The 17,331-nt window shown below is 32.6% G+C and overlaps 1 long non-coding RNA gene across 1 annotated transcript; it reads right to left on the reverse strand.

Moving 5' to 3' along the window:
* Nucleotides 1–475: 475 nt before the first annotated feature.
* Nucleotides 476–13,856, reverse strand: LOC135970781 (uncharacterized). The gene is made up of 3 exons (XR_010586634.1): nt 13,764–13,856; nt 3,970–4,055; nt 476–643 (listed from the first exon to the last, which is right to left on the reverse strand). It is a non-coding gene; the product is annotated as an uncharacterized lncRNA (long non-coding RNA).
* Between the last annotated feature and the right edge of the window lie 3,475 nt (nt 13,857–17,331).

The following is a 17,331-nucleotide window of genomic DNA, read 5'->3' on the forward strand; positions in this document are numbered from 1 at the left end:
AGGAACCAGAGGAAACACATTTGTTAAAAGAGCATTTGAAATAAAAATTTATAACAACACTGTTTTAATTCTCACAAGATTTTTGAGAATGTTAAAACATCAGCAATTATAATCTTCAACTTTGATCCAAAAAAGTTCATAAGATGATATATTGGCCATCTTTAATTAATGCAATCATTCCTTGAGTCATTCAGCCATTCACTGAACAACTATGATGTGTAAGTGAGTATCTTTACAATTAATGTACTAAAAATCAAAAAGAAGAATAGCTAATATGACTAACCATGTCGAAATATGGTTAATTTCCTTAAAGGAATACAGTTGACTCTTGAATAATGCAAAGCGTTAGGAGTGCCAACCCCTTGCACAGTTGAAAATGTGAGTATAACTTTTAACTCCTTAAAAACGTAACTAATAAATAGCCTAGTGTTGACGGGAAGCCATATTGAAAACTTGAACAGTCAATTTACATATATTTTGTATATTATATGTGTTATAAACTTTATTTTTATAGTAAATAAAGCTAAAGAAAAGAACATGTTATGAAGTATATAATAAGAAAGATAAAATATATTTACTACTTATTAAATAGGAGTGGATCATCATAAAAGCCTTCATACTTTTTGTCTTCATGATTTGTAGGCTGAAGAGGAAGAGGAAAAGGAGTTGGTCTAGTTGTCTCAGGAGTGTCAGAAGCAGGAGAGGTGGAGGCGGTGAAAGGAGAGGCAGGAGAGCAGGCAAACTTGTAACCTTTATTGGAAAAAAATCCATGTATTCTTGGACACACACAATTCAAACTCATTTTCTAAGAGTCACTTGTAGAAAGAAAGTTGTACTGGGTTTGGAAACCAATATCATTTAGTTAGATCAAGACAATTTTAGCATGAAGAATGAATTTGAAATGCAAATCATTTTATTCTCTCAATCAATTCAGAAATCTATAACTTAAATATGTTGTCATTCAAGACCTGCCTGATCAAATCATATTACTCCTTCCTCATCACATGTCACTCAGAATCTTGTTACTCTATTTAGAAATTTTAGTACTACCTTTTTAATAACTTTTATTTAAGTTCAGAGCTACAAGTGCGGGTTTGTTAAATAGGTAAACTTGTATCATGGGGTTTGTTACATGGATTATTTTACCACCCAGTTATTAAGTCTTGTACACATTAGTTAATTTTTCTGATCTTCACCCTCCTCCCACTCTCCACCCTCAAAAAGTCTCCAGCATGTGTTGCTCCCCTCTATAAACTAGCCCTTAGCTAAGGAAAATACAACGTACAGTTATCTCTGACAAAGGCTTGAGAAGGCTCTTATAAATATACACCACCCATTTTAGAAATCAGATAAAAAATATAGAGAAATTCACAGTATTTTTTAATCATAGAGGATCGTAACTATTTGTTCCCATATAGACAACTCACCAGACTTCACATGAAAGTGGGAAATGTTTAATGTAGTTTTGAGAAATGAAGATTGAAAAATTATAAAACAATAATGATATGAAGCTGTACAACATTTTCTTTGAGCTATTTGACCCAAGCAGTGAGTCAAAGATTTCAAGTAATGTTTATTTTTTATTATTTTTTTCTTCTTGAGGTAACTATAACACAATAAAAAAGAATTCATAAAAATTCTGATGTATTAGTACATTATCATGCTGCTACATAGAACTGTCTAGGACTGGGTAATTTATAAAGAAAAGAGGTTTAATTGACTCAGCTTTATATGGCTGGGGAGGCCTCAGGAAACTTACAATCATGGTGAAGGCATCTCTTCACAGTGTGGAGGGAGAGAGAATGAGTGCCGAGCAAAAAGAGAAGCCTCTTACAAGGCCATCAGATCTCTTGAGAACTCACTCACTATCATGAAAACAGCATGGGGGAAACCAGCCCCATGATTCAATTATCTCCACCTGGTCCCACCCTTGACATGTGGGGATCATTACAATTCAAGGAGAGATTTTGGGTGAGGACACGGAGTCAAACCATATCACCTACGATTTTTTTTTTTTTTTTTTTCTATTTTAGGTTCTACTTTTATTTCCTTCTACACAAAATTTTCACATCTTTTAACTCAGCACACTCTCAACTTCTCCCATGTTAATATCTATAATGGGTCAGTCCTTGCTTGACTTGTTTCTCTCTATTCTGGATTTATATGCCTATTCCATTTCTCCAACTTTCAAAATTTTGGTTTTTAGCCAATATCACCTACTCTTAAACTAAGTTAATTACCATCTGAGACAGTTTGATTATTGTCCCATTGTTCTATTGGTCATTGGGCAGATCTGTCATTAATCTATGTAACCAGTTGGGAACATACTCTGTTAAATGTTTTTGAAAATAATTATATTTTCAGCTTCACTCTATTTTTGGAGAGATGATATAATCACACACACACGTGCACACAGGACTCCTAATTCTCTTATCTTTATTAATGTTATTTCCTACCAGCACTTCTAAATCTTGATGTAACTTCTAACACTTCTTTATTTGTTTTTCCCTTCAATTTGAGCCACCACAAATCCTTTTATTCCCATTTCTGTGCCTACTCAGAATTTTATGAACTCACTACTGGATTTGCTCAATGGACTCCTGCTGTTTCAACATTTGAAGACTTGCCTTTATAAGCAATCAAAACCATCCACATCAGAATCACTTTTAGAAATACAACCTTGATCATATCTCTCACTTTTTAAAACCCTTCAGTTTGCCACCCTGCTTATGATCCAAGGCCCAACCTTCTTTTTCAGACATTGATAATTCTCTAAAGTCTAGCCTGAATGACCCTTTCTATTCTTATTTTTCATATATTTGAAGAGACATCTTACTTCCCTCAAAACAGATATCTCATGGTTTTCTGGGTACATCATCACATTCTTATTCTTGTGTATCTGTTTATAGTTTCCCACAGAATTCATTTTCACTTCTCTCTATTAAGAACTCTTTTTTTGTTTTCTCCCCAGTGGTCATTTATTTCAAATTTTCTACAAGAAGTTCTGCTTGTTCACTTTATGGAGTGTTCTTTTATGGGAAAGAGGAAGTTATAAAAGCAATAAATAAAGTCACAGTTAAATGAATGCTATATTTGGGGATTTGATACAGGAAAACTAGAATGCCATGAGCTAAGTTATCCCTGCTACGTGGGTATTTCCTCAACTAGATTATAATTCCTAAAGGTCACAGATCATATATGTCCTTCTTCCTCTTCTTCATTTCTATTATTCCTTATAAATCTTTCAAGTAAAATTTGCTCAGTATATTGTATTACTGCTTAATCGCCAAAGTATGAAGGCATATTCTATAAATGCAATGCTCTGGGCAGAAATTTTTTGAATTTGTCCTGACTCAAGAAAGCCTTAAAAAGATACATAAAAAGTTCCCATTTTATAGTTTTATGTCATAATTAATTAATTGTGCAAATGATTATTGAGAGATTTAGAGTGTCAGGTACCCTTTGAAGTTCTGAGAAAATGGCAGTGGAGAGAAAAAAGTTCCTGCTCTCAGTAAATTATGTACTTTCCTTAACATTTGCTAATGTTACCATTACATTTGTTGATTAACATGTGTCTTTACTCTCTGCAATTCTCCATCTTGTATTCTATACATTTACATAATTTGTATATCCCCAGTACAAATATTATCGTTTCCCTCCCCACTGGAGAAGCACCACTAATCAGATTTTCACGCAGTAGACAGTATCAATAAATACCATGTTTGTGAGCATCAGGCATGAAATGCATACATACAAATATCATCACAGATATAACTATTTATAAGTTAATCTGGTGTCCAGATAGCTGCTGTCTTCTATATAAACAAACTATTTTACTTGAAAGGAATATTTTTTTCTCTTATTAGATTCATTTAAAGAAAGAAAGCCATGTTCAAAGTTTTCAAGTTCTCAGAGTTCCTGTTGATCAAGTACTTCCTGAGCTCAAGAAGCATCTTTAGAATGACTTACCATTTAAATTGTAGAGGTATATTTCCAGAAACAGTTTGTGTTTTACAAAATCAGTTTAACTCGTGTTAAATTTTTTTGCACACATGCTGAAATGGTAAAAAATAAGATGTCATGTACTTCTATTAGTCTATCATTTTGTCTCTTTGATATTAAGTATCTTTGAAAAATACAACAGAATGTACTCAGCCCATGTGTCAGTAAATTTCAATATGTCAAGATAAGTAATTCTCAACATTAATATCAACTTGCTATGAGGAGGAGAATAATGTTTAAGTCATTTTGACCTTGACGTCATTCCTGACTGCTTTCTTTCTCTTACACTGCTAACCAATTCATCAGCAAATCCTTTCAGCATTACCTTTCAAATAGATGCAGAATCCAAACATTCTTACAATCTCCACTGTTCCAAATCCATTTAGAGCCACAATAATTCCTAAACTTGTCTTAAAAAGACATTCTAACATGTCTCCTGCTTCTACGCTTGCAGGTTTTCTTCTTTCCATAAACCACAATGATTCTTTAAAAATATGAATCAATTATGTTACCCCACTGTTTCAAGCCCTGAATGTCTTCCCACAGCGTGCAGAATAAAATCCCAAGATTTATGAAGTCTTTTATGCTATTCTTGGTCCCTCATTACCTCTCTGATATCATCTGTGATTACTACTCCTCTTTCTTCAACCATACTGGTCTCCTTATTACGGACCCAAGGCTCCAAGCATGCCTTGGCCTGCCTTAAAGCATTTACACATGTTCTTTCCATGACCTAAAACACTCTTCTCCCAGAAGGTCATGTAGTTGGTTCCTGTGTTTTCTTCTGTTTGTATTTAAATGAGACATTTTCAGAACAGGTATTCCTGGATCAAGGTATCTACACTGTCTGTACTTTCTTGCACATGTTTTTTCACCGTTTATTCAAGTATCATCACTCGCCTTATATTTTTTTATTTCGATTGGTGATTATTTATTTCCCGTTCTTTATTCCTGCTGCTGCCTACCATAGAAACTTTGTGAAGAAAAAAATATTCTTTTGCCCACGTTTATATAGTCAAAGTCTATAGAAAAATGCTTGGAAAATGCATATGATTCATGTATATTCTTTGAATGATTAAAGGTTGTTGTTATTGAACAGTCTGAGAATCTTTATAGTAAAGGGATTCTAATTTGAATGCTTTCTGTGTAATTTCAAGTAAAAGTAGAATGTTTCCATGAAATATTTAAATTAAACAGATATTTTTGCATTCCACATATCAACCACTGTGAATAAATGTTTTCAAGTTTGTATGAATGAACACAAATGAAATATGTGAAACATGTATCACTACAGCCTCATGTTCAATGAAATCAATCAATTTGTAGATTTCTTGAGCTATGCCATGAAATAGAAGATGACATTATCTAACAAAGATTCCAGAGCTTCAAGGGAAAATTTTTTTTGGTCAAGCCTAAGTGTTTTTCATACTTTATAAAGGCAATGTAAGTTATTAAAATAGATTTCTATGTTTGTATTATTTTATATTCTTTATATTTTCAGTTCTGTAGCGTAAGCACTTGAATATAAACAGCTTTATACTATCACATAATATAAAATGCTTTGCATTGTTGTGATTATCTACAGTTGAAGACAATGAAATCATCTAATACTCTCATTATGATCATCTGTATCTTAAAGATGGGTCATTATATTTCAAAACTTTAGAGTTGTCAAAATTTAGAAAGAACATAGGTAAAATATATTTCTGTATTGCAAAAATGTGCTCGCATGTGTGTTTGTGGAGAGAGAGCCAGTGAGAGTGAGCAAGAGAGATTTGTTTTACTACTCATGCAAAAGCAAAGTTACAACACACACAGTATCTTAGGAAGAGTTTTATTGTTATCTTATTATAATCCAGTTGAGCTCTATAAAAATTCTCAGAATGTATAACATAAAAACCAATGTTATTTGTGATTCCTACTGCTTCAACATTTACTGTCAAGATCTTTATGACAGAAGATCTATTTTCTATACTCGACTGTTTTGACAATCTTTCTCCCTTTTTCAATGTTGTGTACTTTTCTGAGAGGAACTTATTATTTCATCTTGTGATATATTGAGGCTTGCTAGAAATTCAAGTCCAATAGATATATAAAACATCATATTTCCCAGCCAAGTATATACACACACCTTGAGAAATATGACAATGTCTTTCTTTGATATAAAATATCATAAAGATTTTCTCTTTCAATGCTTACTTTAAATAGAATGGTGAAATTTAAATATAGTATGTGCATAGGAAATATGTCAAATGAGGAAGTGGAAATATAGTATTTCTCATAGTATTTCAATTTCTTAAATTTTAAGAATGGTTACTATATTAATATTGAACTGTGAAAAATCATTGTATCTGCATAATTTGTGATACTAATTATTAATTTATTAAGAACATATACTTGTGAGTGATGTCACTTTTGCTAGAATTTGACTAGTGTTATATATTTATAAACAAAATAAAATGGAGATTGAGGGTTTTTTTCTGTATTGCTGGGAATTATGGGAAAATAATTTAAAGGTAATATCTTTACATTTTTATGACATATAAGGAGTAAAACAACTACTACAGTCATACAATTTTCTTGATAATTGTATCCATTAATCATTTAAGATAAATAAAACATTCCCTTTATATTATTATGTTTAGTAATTTTTTAAGAAACTTGCTTATATGCTAAAATAAATGTTGTCAAATAATGCCAAAAATTATAACACTTTGAGATAATTGCAACAGGAAATAAAAGCTCCTTGTATTATTTTAATTTTAAAGATTTCTAATGTACAAAATAATATTCTGTTTCAAAACACCAGCCCCAATTCAAAGATAGGTGTATTTTCAGTTGGAAATTATAAAACCCCATTTTTTTTCTTGATATATCTATTTAGAGTAATCATGTTTTATTTGACCATAAAGGTGAAAGGAATTTGTTAAAATGATTAGGCAAGTGATAGAATGAGCGAGAGAAGAGCAGAAAAGCAGAAGAAATATCACAAAAAATTATAAAAGAGGAACTTCGTCATAGCTAATCAAATTTAGTATACAGAAATACAAATATGAAATGCTACCATTAATAGAACTGATGGTAAGATAAATTAAGCAAATTTATTATGACACCAGACTTTGTGAAATTGACAGTATCTCTCCTAATGCATAGATTTATTGGTTAGTTTGAATATGGTTAATATTTCTCAGGTACCTATCCATTTCTGAGTACATGTACATGTAACAATAGATGAAGCAGAATATGGATCACATGTGAAAAAAACTATTTTTTTAAAAAAAACAATATTATTAATAATATAGTTATTATTTCTACTAGTAAAAACATTATTTGCATTGAATGAGTTCTATTTTTTCTAACTAAATTCTTAAAATACAGATTATCATTCCAGACAACTATGGTATATTTTCTTACAAAATAGAACTGGCAAAATTACTAAAGGTTTGACACACCATAGTGTTCATGGCCAACAAAGTTATGACTGACAGCCTGCCTAGGACCCCAGGGACAAATCTTTAGAAGAGGAGTAGTGTCCAAAGGCAGAGTTCAAGGAAAAGGTCTGGAACACAGCAAGGCTAATATCTCAGAGGGTAACAAAAGCTGCCAAGGCCAAATTAAAATCAATCCATCAGTTTATAGGCAACTCATGTGGCAAATACAAGGCCAGAGCTCTATGATTTTTTTTTTCCACACAACCAATGAAAAACCATTTTTATAAATTCTACAGAGAGGAGTACTGCATTTTGTGATGGTAACTGACAAGCTGTCAATCTATCTCAGGTGTTTGAGATGCTCTATCTCTTGCTATCCCAGGAAGACATTCGTTTTGTAGAATTACATTTTGTGAGGTCACTTCAGTGTTCCTTGGAGATTTATTTCTTACAGTCATCTTTAAAAATGCTAATACTATATGCTGCCATCTATATTGTGTCACACAGTTAGGACTGTATGAAAGATATCATTGGCTTTAACACAAGACTTTGTTTTGGATCACATTTCTGCCAGTTACTAACTGAATGACCTTGAACTGTTTAATGTATACCTTTGAACTTCAATTTTACTATTTTTAAAGTGATGATGATAATAAATGGTTCACAATATTGTTATGAAGATTAATTAAAGAAATGGTAAAACATTTAAAGCAAGCACAGCAAAGATAATCAGAAAATATCTGATTGTAATTGTTTTTTCTATTTCAAATTTGAGCAACGTTTTACACTTTACTACCACCATTAAAATGTGTTATAACACATTATTTTCTATAAAATAATATAATATATATTATTATATATAATAATATATAATAATAATATAATATATAATAATATATATAATAATTATATATAATAATATAATATATAATAATATAGTTATATATAATATATAACATACAATCTATAATATAATATAATATATATTATGTATATTTATTTGACAGCTTAGTTCAGAGACTAATATACAACCACCACAATTCATGTTGTCAGTGAAAATAAAGATTATAAAGCAGGGATGGTATATAGCTTTCATCTCAGCTGCTAATGTCAATATATTCTTAAGGGTTGTATAGCAGACTGTGTCAATAAAAGTTTTGGAGTTCAGAAAAGAAAACTCATGAAGAATTTCTGATTATATACATGCATACACTGCATAATTACATTTCATTCAACAATGGACCACATACATGATGGTAGTCCCATTGGACTATAATAAGGCTGAAAAAATTCTATCAGCTAGTATCTTCATAGCTGTTGTAATGTCAGAGTACACAAATTTTTTTTCACGTGTTTGGTGTGATGCTAGTATAAACAAACCTATTCATTGCCAGTCTTGCAAAAATATTTAAAAAGTTAACTATAAAGTAGTTTCAGGTATTACCTTCAGGAGGCATTCCAGAAGAAACTATTGTTATTATAAGAGCTGACATAGCTCCATTGGTGTTATTGCCCCTGAAGACCTTCCGGTGGGTCAAAACATGGAATTTGAAAGAATAATATTGATGATCCTGACCCTCTGAAGGCTTAAGCTAATATATGTGTTTGTGTCTTAGTTCTTAGCAAAAAAATTCAAAACCTTTAAGAAAATTAAAAATAGAATATAAGCTTACACAACAAGAACCTTAAAATAAAATATTTTTGTAAATTTGTATAATGTGTTTGTGTTTGAAGTGTTATTACAGAATAGTCAAAATAAAATAATTTAAGTCTGTAAAGTAAAAAAGTTATAGTTAGTGAAGGTTAATTTATTATTGAATAAAAATATTTTTAAAAAAAGGTAGTGCAACCTAAGTGTAGCATGTTCATGAAGTCTACCATAGCTTACAATAACGTCTTAGGCCTGCACGTTCACTCACCACTAACTCACTGACTTACCCAGAGCAATTTTCAGTCTTGCAAGCTCCAGTCATAGTAAGTGCCGCTTTCAAGCATACCATTTTTGTCTTTAATGCTACATTTTTAGTGTACTTTTGTATGTTTAGATACACAAATACTTACCTTTGTATTATAATTGCCTACAGTATTCAGTAAAGTAACATGCTATATAGGTTTGTAGCCTAGCAGCAAAAGGCTGTACCATATAGCCTAGGTATGTAGTAGGCTATATCATCTAGGTTCTCATAAGCACACCTATGATGATCCCACCATCATGAAATTGTCTAAGGACACATTTCTCAGAACACATTCTCATTGTTAAACAACACGTCTGTAATTGTTCAAAAAGATGATGACACAACTATATATGTTGACGCAGATGTAGAGAATGTAATTAAATAGAAATTTATTTTTCTTCAATCTAAACGATCTGAATTTGTATTGTTTATAATAGGTAATTATATAAGTGGAGAATTAGCTAAGTCTTGAGGAATCATATAGGCACACAAAGGCAATGTAATCCAAATTTCTCAGCCATCAATGTTGATTATTATTGTCACCAACAAATCAATCATATAGATCTTTTTTGAAACTATAGAAAAAGTTTTTCCACTAGATATCTTTGTACCTTCTCTGGGAAAGAAGAAAAAGAATCCTTAGAACTGTGGTTCTTGAGTTGGTTCTGATCAACAGGAAAATGGTGGGCTTTTAGAACATTAAAGATGCATGATAGCTACCCAGGATAACCTGATTCACAAAGTTGGGGTACAGCTCAGGATGTATATTTTTTCAAGACTCCCAAGCAAATTCTCAAACTCAGGCTGGTTAGGAAACATGCCCTTAAAGGCTTAGAGAATATAAAGTTTTAATTATGTAATTGATCAATTAGAAAATATCTGGTCATAATTGTTTTTTCTATTTCAAATTTGAGCAACCTTTTACACTTTACTACCACCATTAAAATGTGTTATAACACATTATTTTCTATAAAATTTATGTATTTAGTTATTATATTTTATTTCTTAAGTTAATTTTATGGCTGTCTTTAGCCTCGGCTATAGTGATATTGTAAAATATAAATTTGGTCTTAGATTCTGTTTCCTGGCATACAATCCCTAAAATCCTTAGAATATCCAAAATTGTGTCTTTTTGTATGATAATGAGCTTACTGGTGGTTGGCAGCCTCTAGGTAGCTTCAGGAAGGGATTGCCACCTGAAAGACACAGGCAGGAATACAGGGTTGGGACTTTGAGACCCACTCTCCAACTTCTGGGGAGGGAAGTGAGGGCTGAAGGTTAAGTTGATTATTAATGGCCACTGGTTTGATCAGTCACACCTAGTAATGAAGCACCCATTAAATCTCCAAAGGACAGGGTTTGGAGAGATTCAGGATAGGTGAGCACATGAAGGTTTCTGGAGAGTAGAATATACCCAGGGACAGCATAGAAGATGCACACTTTTACCCACAGTCTTGCTGTATGCAACTCTTTCATCTGCATCCTTTGTAATAGCCTTTATAATAAGCCAGTAAATGAAAGTAAATGTTTTCCTGAGTTGTGCAAGTCCCTCTGGCAAATTAATGGAACCCAAGAAGAGGGTCATGGGAACCTGACTTTATACACAGTCAGTCAGAAGCATAGGTAAAACAAACTGAGGATTGGGATTGGTTATAGAAGAGGGGGTAGTCTTGTGGGACTGAGCTTCCAACCTATGGGATCTGACACTGTCTTCAGATAGATACTATCACAATTAAACCCCATTAGTGTCTACTGCAGAACTGACTGGTTTCTTGGTGTGTGGGGAAAATCCCCCACATATTTGCTAACAAAAGGTGCCTGTGTTGATTGTTGTTGTAGGGAAGCAGGGGAAAAACACTGTGTTTTTGCCACTCAGAGCTATTCTTTCTTTCTTCTGTTTAATCAATGATATATACAAAAGGTTGGCCCTGTTAATAACAAATTTTAAACTGAATAATCTCAATGTTAATACATTTTAATGTATGTTGTGACAATAAATAATTTGAAATCTAAATTGTTGAAATTTTAAATTACTTTGAGCCTTAAAGGAATGTGATTATGTAGCCTGAGTCATATGGCAGTCAGCTGTAAGGCAGGCAGCTATAACCTTTGTTTTCCTGATTATAGATCAGCTTTCTTCCTTACTTACATTGTTTTGTAAAATGTTGTAAATGGATAAAGGGGAACCTTGGAAGATTCCTTCCTTCTTCATTGTTCACTTCATGGTAGATTAACTGCCCTCCTACTTTTCTCAAAGACTTCATGGCTGTCACATTGTCTTATAATGAATGTTAAGTACATTATTTTAAATTGGAAAGGAAATGAAAACTAGATAAAAAGAAAGGAAAACAAGCCATAACTAATTAAATTGCTGTAACTCGTAAATCAGCTGTGTATACACAATGTTGTAAGCCTACTACATTTTATTGTTTTCTGTCTATATAAGCAAGAACTTAAGGTAGGAGCATTGATTGCATTTCTCTGGAGTCTTTTCTCCAAATGCCGAATTCCAGCTTTTGTTTGACTAAACTTTAAAAAACTGAATTCTGATCCTTTTGAATATTTTAGGTTGACACTAGGATTCAATTGTCTTATTTTTTCTCTTGTTTTGTGACAGGCCAGGACTCACTAAGGCAGGCCTCCACCATAACAACTGTTTCAGTACTGACTGAATGGTTAAGTTAAATATTAAAAGCCAATGCCCTTACACAAAGGCTAGAATGTAATAAAGCCCACCAAGAGTTTTGCCTAGGCCTTTCCTGAACCTTAAAGTGTGATTAAACAAGCTTATTGGGAGTGTGTAGGAACTCCCCAAAACTTTGCGAATTAGCAGGAGACAAGACAAGAGTAATCAACCGAGTGTCTGGACCCATTTAGATTAAGTATACTTACTGAAGCTCCAGAAGGTCTTCAGGACTCAGACCTTAGTTATAGGTTAAAAGAAGTTAATCACTTCTGTCTTTAGATGAATGTACACGTACACATAGAAATACAGCTTAGAATGTATATAAGCTCTGGAAAACGTTGTAGTTTTCAGTTGGTCTGGCAATAATTTTCAGGCCTTCTCTCTGTAACTGGTTACAGAAATAAAAATTGTCTTTCTCCCCAGTTCATCTTCATCTCGTTATTGGACAGTGAGAAATAGCAGTCCGACCCTCAGTTTGGTCCAGGAATAGTGTGATGCCAATATTAACTGAAATTATGATTATTTCAATTAGACTGTGTCTTTATTCCAATATTCGTTAGAAGTCAGTTACGTTGCATTGTTATAGAATACGTATTATCATTTACTTTTTTCCTTCTGAGACCAAAAGCACTAAAGTTGCATATTCATTTGGCCCTATATTTAAATTTTATTTTTTGAAATGTGTTACATAGTTTAGTTTGAGATTACACAATATTTTTGATGCTACAACATATATTTTGTGTGTCATTTTAATATTTTAATGCATTCTTCTTGACATTTTTTCTGAATACAGTGAAAATACAATTTTAACAAATATGGGATTACTATTTTGCAATGTTCCTTCAATGTTTAATTACCTTCACTTAATACTAGAATTATATTTCCCTATTTTTAAAGATGTACACATATATATGATTATAATGACGTGCACATATATAATTATAATGACATGTACATAAGCGTATATATGTATATATTTATAAGTAGTCACACACATATAAATAATGTGGATGTCAAGATTATTTGTCCATATTAATTCAATAAGCCACATCCACTGTAGAATAAAGCCATCCTTAAATACCTGATTGATTAATTGATTGAGTTAATAAATAAGTTAATCCTGATTATAAAAATTTAAAAGTCTTATGTAAAATATATAAAAAACAAATATATAATCATGAATTTATAAATTGCAACAAAAATGAATAAGAAAACACTTTAATAAGGCTGACTTCCTTGTTATTGATTATACTCATACTTCCATCACCCACCTATCATTCTGGCCTCTTGCACTCTGGCCATCTTCAGGTACTTGTATTCTTCTGAATTCCTCACACTCTTGCCCTACAATCTTTGTTCATGAACATGATGTTTTCTCTAGAACAACATTTACTCAAGCCTTCCATGTTGGCCTATAATTTTTCCTGATTCAGCTGTGATATAATGTCCTCTGAGATGCTATCTTTACATTTCTGAGCTGGCTTTAGTGATGCTTCTAAGTGCTTGCAAAACTATTTGTGCATTATTCTGTCATAGAGCATGTCTTCCTTGACCACAGAAGTCTGATTATTTGTCTGTACTTTCCACTAGAAGGTAAGTTACCAATTTACCGTATTAGTCTGTTCTCATGCGGCTAATAAAGTCATACCTGAGACTGGGTAATTTACAAAGAAAAGAGGTTTTACTGACTCAGAGTTCCACGTGGCTGGGGAGGCCTCACAAACATGGCTGAAGGTGAATGAGGGGTGAAGTCACATCTTATAGGGCAGCAGGCAAGAGAGCTTGTGTAGGAGAACTCCCCTTTATAAAACCATCAGATCTTGTGAGGCTTAATCACTATCATGAGAACAGCATGGGAAAGAACCACTCCCATGATTTAATTACCTCCCACTGGGTCCCTCCCACCACATGTGGGAATTATTGGAGCTATAATTGAAGGTGAGATTTAGGTGAGGACACAGCGAAACTATATCACAACTCCATTAACAAGTGGACAAAGGATACGAATACACGATTTTCCAAAGAAGACATACATGTGGACAAGAAGTATATGAAAAAAAGCTCAATATGACTATTAGAGAAATACAAATCATGACCACATGTCACACCAATCAGAATGGCTATTACTAAAAAGTCAAAAAAATCATATGCTGATAAGGTTGCAGATAAAAGGGAACATGTGTACACTGTTGGTGGGAGTGTAAATTAGTTTAACCATTGTGGAAAGTAGTATGGCAGTTTCTCAAAGAGCTAAAAGCAGAACCACCATTCAACATAGCAATCCCATTAGTGCGTGTATACCCAGATAAATATATATCACTCTGTCATAAAGACAGAAATGTGTATCATTCTACCATAAAGACACATGCATGTGAATGTTCATTGTAGCACTATTCACAATAGCAAAGACATAGAATCAACCTAAAGGCCCATCAATGGCACACTGGATTATGAAAATGTGGTACATATGCACAATGGAATACTATACAGGCATAAAAATGAATGAAATCACGTCTTTTGTGAGAACATGGATGGAGTTGGAGGCTATTATCCTTAGCAAACTGACACAGGAACAGAAAACCAAATACTGTATACTCTCACTTATAAGTGGGAGCTGCATGATGAAAACTTACAAACCCAAAGAAGGAAACAACAGATACTGGGGTCTCATTGAATGTGGAGGGTTGGAGAAGGGAGAGGAGCAGAAAAGATAACTATTGTATACTGGGCTTAATACCTGAGTGATAAAGTATTCTGTACAACAAACCCCCGTGCCATGAGTTTATCTATGTAACAAACTCTCTCATAGACACTTGAACCTAAAATAAAAGTTTATTTTAAAAAAGGTCAATAGTTACAAGTCATGTTGATAGTATGTACACTTGACATAACATAGTATGTTTAGAATAACACTTTACCTCTATGATCTTTGCTCTAAAAACACATTACTCAAATCTAATTATAAGAAAAACATCAGACAAATTTAAATAGAGGAACATTACACAAAATGTCAATATATCTGACCAATAATCTTCAAATTTATCAAGGTCGTAAAAAACAAAGGAAGTCTAAGAAACTGTCAAAACCAAGCTGAGCCTTTGTAGAGGTGATGACTAAAAATAATGTGGTAACATGGATAGGCAACTGGAAAAATTGAGGAAAAAGTACAGTATTTAATTTTTAATAATTTATAAATTATACCTAACATGCTATGGATTAGATTTCCAGAGCTCATTCATCTTATAACTGAAAGTTTGTACACTTTAACTAAAATATCACCGTTTTCTTCACTCCCCCAGCCTCTACAACAGCCTTTCTATTCTCATTTCTATGAATACAGCTTCTTTTTATTCCACATATAGGTGGCAGGTATGATCATTAGTTTGATTATGGGCATCACTTCATAATGTATCAAAACATCATGTGGTACATCTTAAATATATATAATTTTTATTTGTGAGTTATACTTCCATAAAGTTAGGGGAAGTAATAATGTACTAATATTTATTTGTTAATTGTGAAAACTATGTCCTACTAAGATATTAATAATAGGAGAAAGATTGGATCTTTGCACTATACTTGTAACAATTATTAATACAATATTTCTTTAAAACTATGTGTATTTGAAAAATCAAAATAAAGATTTGCAAGGAATGATAACTTTATAATATGTGTAAAAGAGACTGAATTTTGAATCAAAGTAATAGAAACATTAAAAGAGTATGATTATGGAGAATAATTTTCCTAAGGCTGGACAAGGGCAGAATACGTGTTATTGATTTTTCTCCTTCCCTATAAATTCATTCTCTAGATTAAGACTTGGACTAGCATATAGCCAATATTGCTTATATTTTTATATTCCAATTTTTTTCTTGTTCTATTTCTTACTTTATCATATATACACTTACACATACCCCTCCACTCTAGCATTATCTCATCAATTGTGTCTCTTTATAACAAAAATGTTATTAACATGTTTATAACTTTTAGGACTGGGCATGATGGCTCATGCCTGTAATCCCAGAACTTTGGCACGTGGGCGGATCACAAGGTCAGGAGTTGGAGACCAGCCTGGCCAACATAGTGAAACCCTGTCTCTACTAAAAATACAAAAAATTAGCCTGGCGTGGTGGCGGGTGCCTGTAATTCTAGCTACTCTGGAGGCTGAGGCAGAAGAATAGCTTGAACTAGGGAGGTGTAGGTTGTACTGAGCCAAGATCGTGCCACTGCATACCAACCTGGGTGACAGTGTGAGACTCCATCTCAAAACAAACAAACAAACACAACAACAAAGAACATGTTTATAACTTTTAAATTTGAGCTTAATTTTCTTATATTTTTCCAATAGTTTCAGTCTTCTAAAACCTAAAATTCTTAAAGACAAAGCCAGATGTTACCTAATAAAATACACATGCACGCATTTTTATAAAAACAAATAAACCCATGAATACAGCCATATTTATTTTTAAAAAGCCAACCATACTTTATATTAAAGACAATAATAAATTATAATCCAGAGGAGATAGTTTGTAGAAAAATAAATTAACTTTTTTTCTTCTATTACATTTATTTTTCTTTACAACTACTTTTTTTAACAAAAATATTATGTTAGATTTAGAATGATTTTATTGCATACATGATTAATTTATGCAATGTTCCTTTTTTCTGCTTTTATTTTTATGTCTTTTTTCCTATTTTCTGTCAAAGTAGAAACCATAAACTTTTTTTTTTTTTTTTTTTTTTTTTTTTGCAATGGAACCTCACTCTGTCACCCAGGCTGGAGTGCTGCAACCACCGCCTCCTGGGTTCAAGCAATTATTATGTCTCAGCCTCCCAAGTAGCTGAAACTACAGGCATGAACCACCATACCCGGCAATTTATTTTTTTTTTTAATTTTTATTTTTTTTAGTAGAGACCGGGTTTTGCCATGTTTAAGACTGCGCTCAAACTTCTGAACTCAAGTGATTCACCTGTTTGGACCTCCCAAAGTGCTGGGATTACAGGCATGAGTCACCACGCCTGGCTCATCAAGCCATTTTGGATAAGAAAGTAATATAAGTACATTTGAGGCTTTCAAAATTTAAAAGCATTTGATTTCAAGTTTCAGTTCCTCCATCTTCGCTTGTGCAACCATGCACAATTCCTTTATTTAATAACTTTAGCTATAACACGGGCACGGAATAATATTAACATGGTAAGTTTATTGTGAGTGTAAAATTAAGCAATGCACAAGCTCTTGAAAATGTGTTTAATCAAT

The sequence above is a fragment of the Macaca fascicularis genome, chromosome 5 (genome assembly GCF_037993035.2).
Source record: "Macaca fascicularis isolate 582-1 chromosome 5, T2T-MFA8v1.1".
NCBI classification, from domain to species: Eukaryota; Metazoa; Chordata; class Mammalia; order Primates; family Cercopithecidae; genus Macaca; species Macaca fascicularis.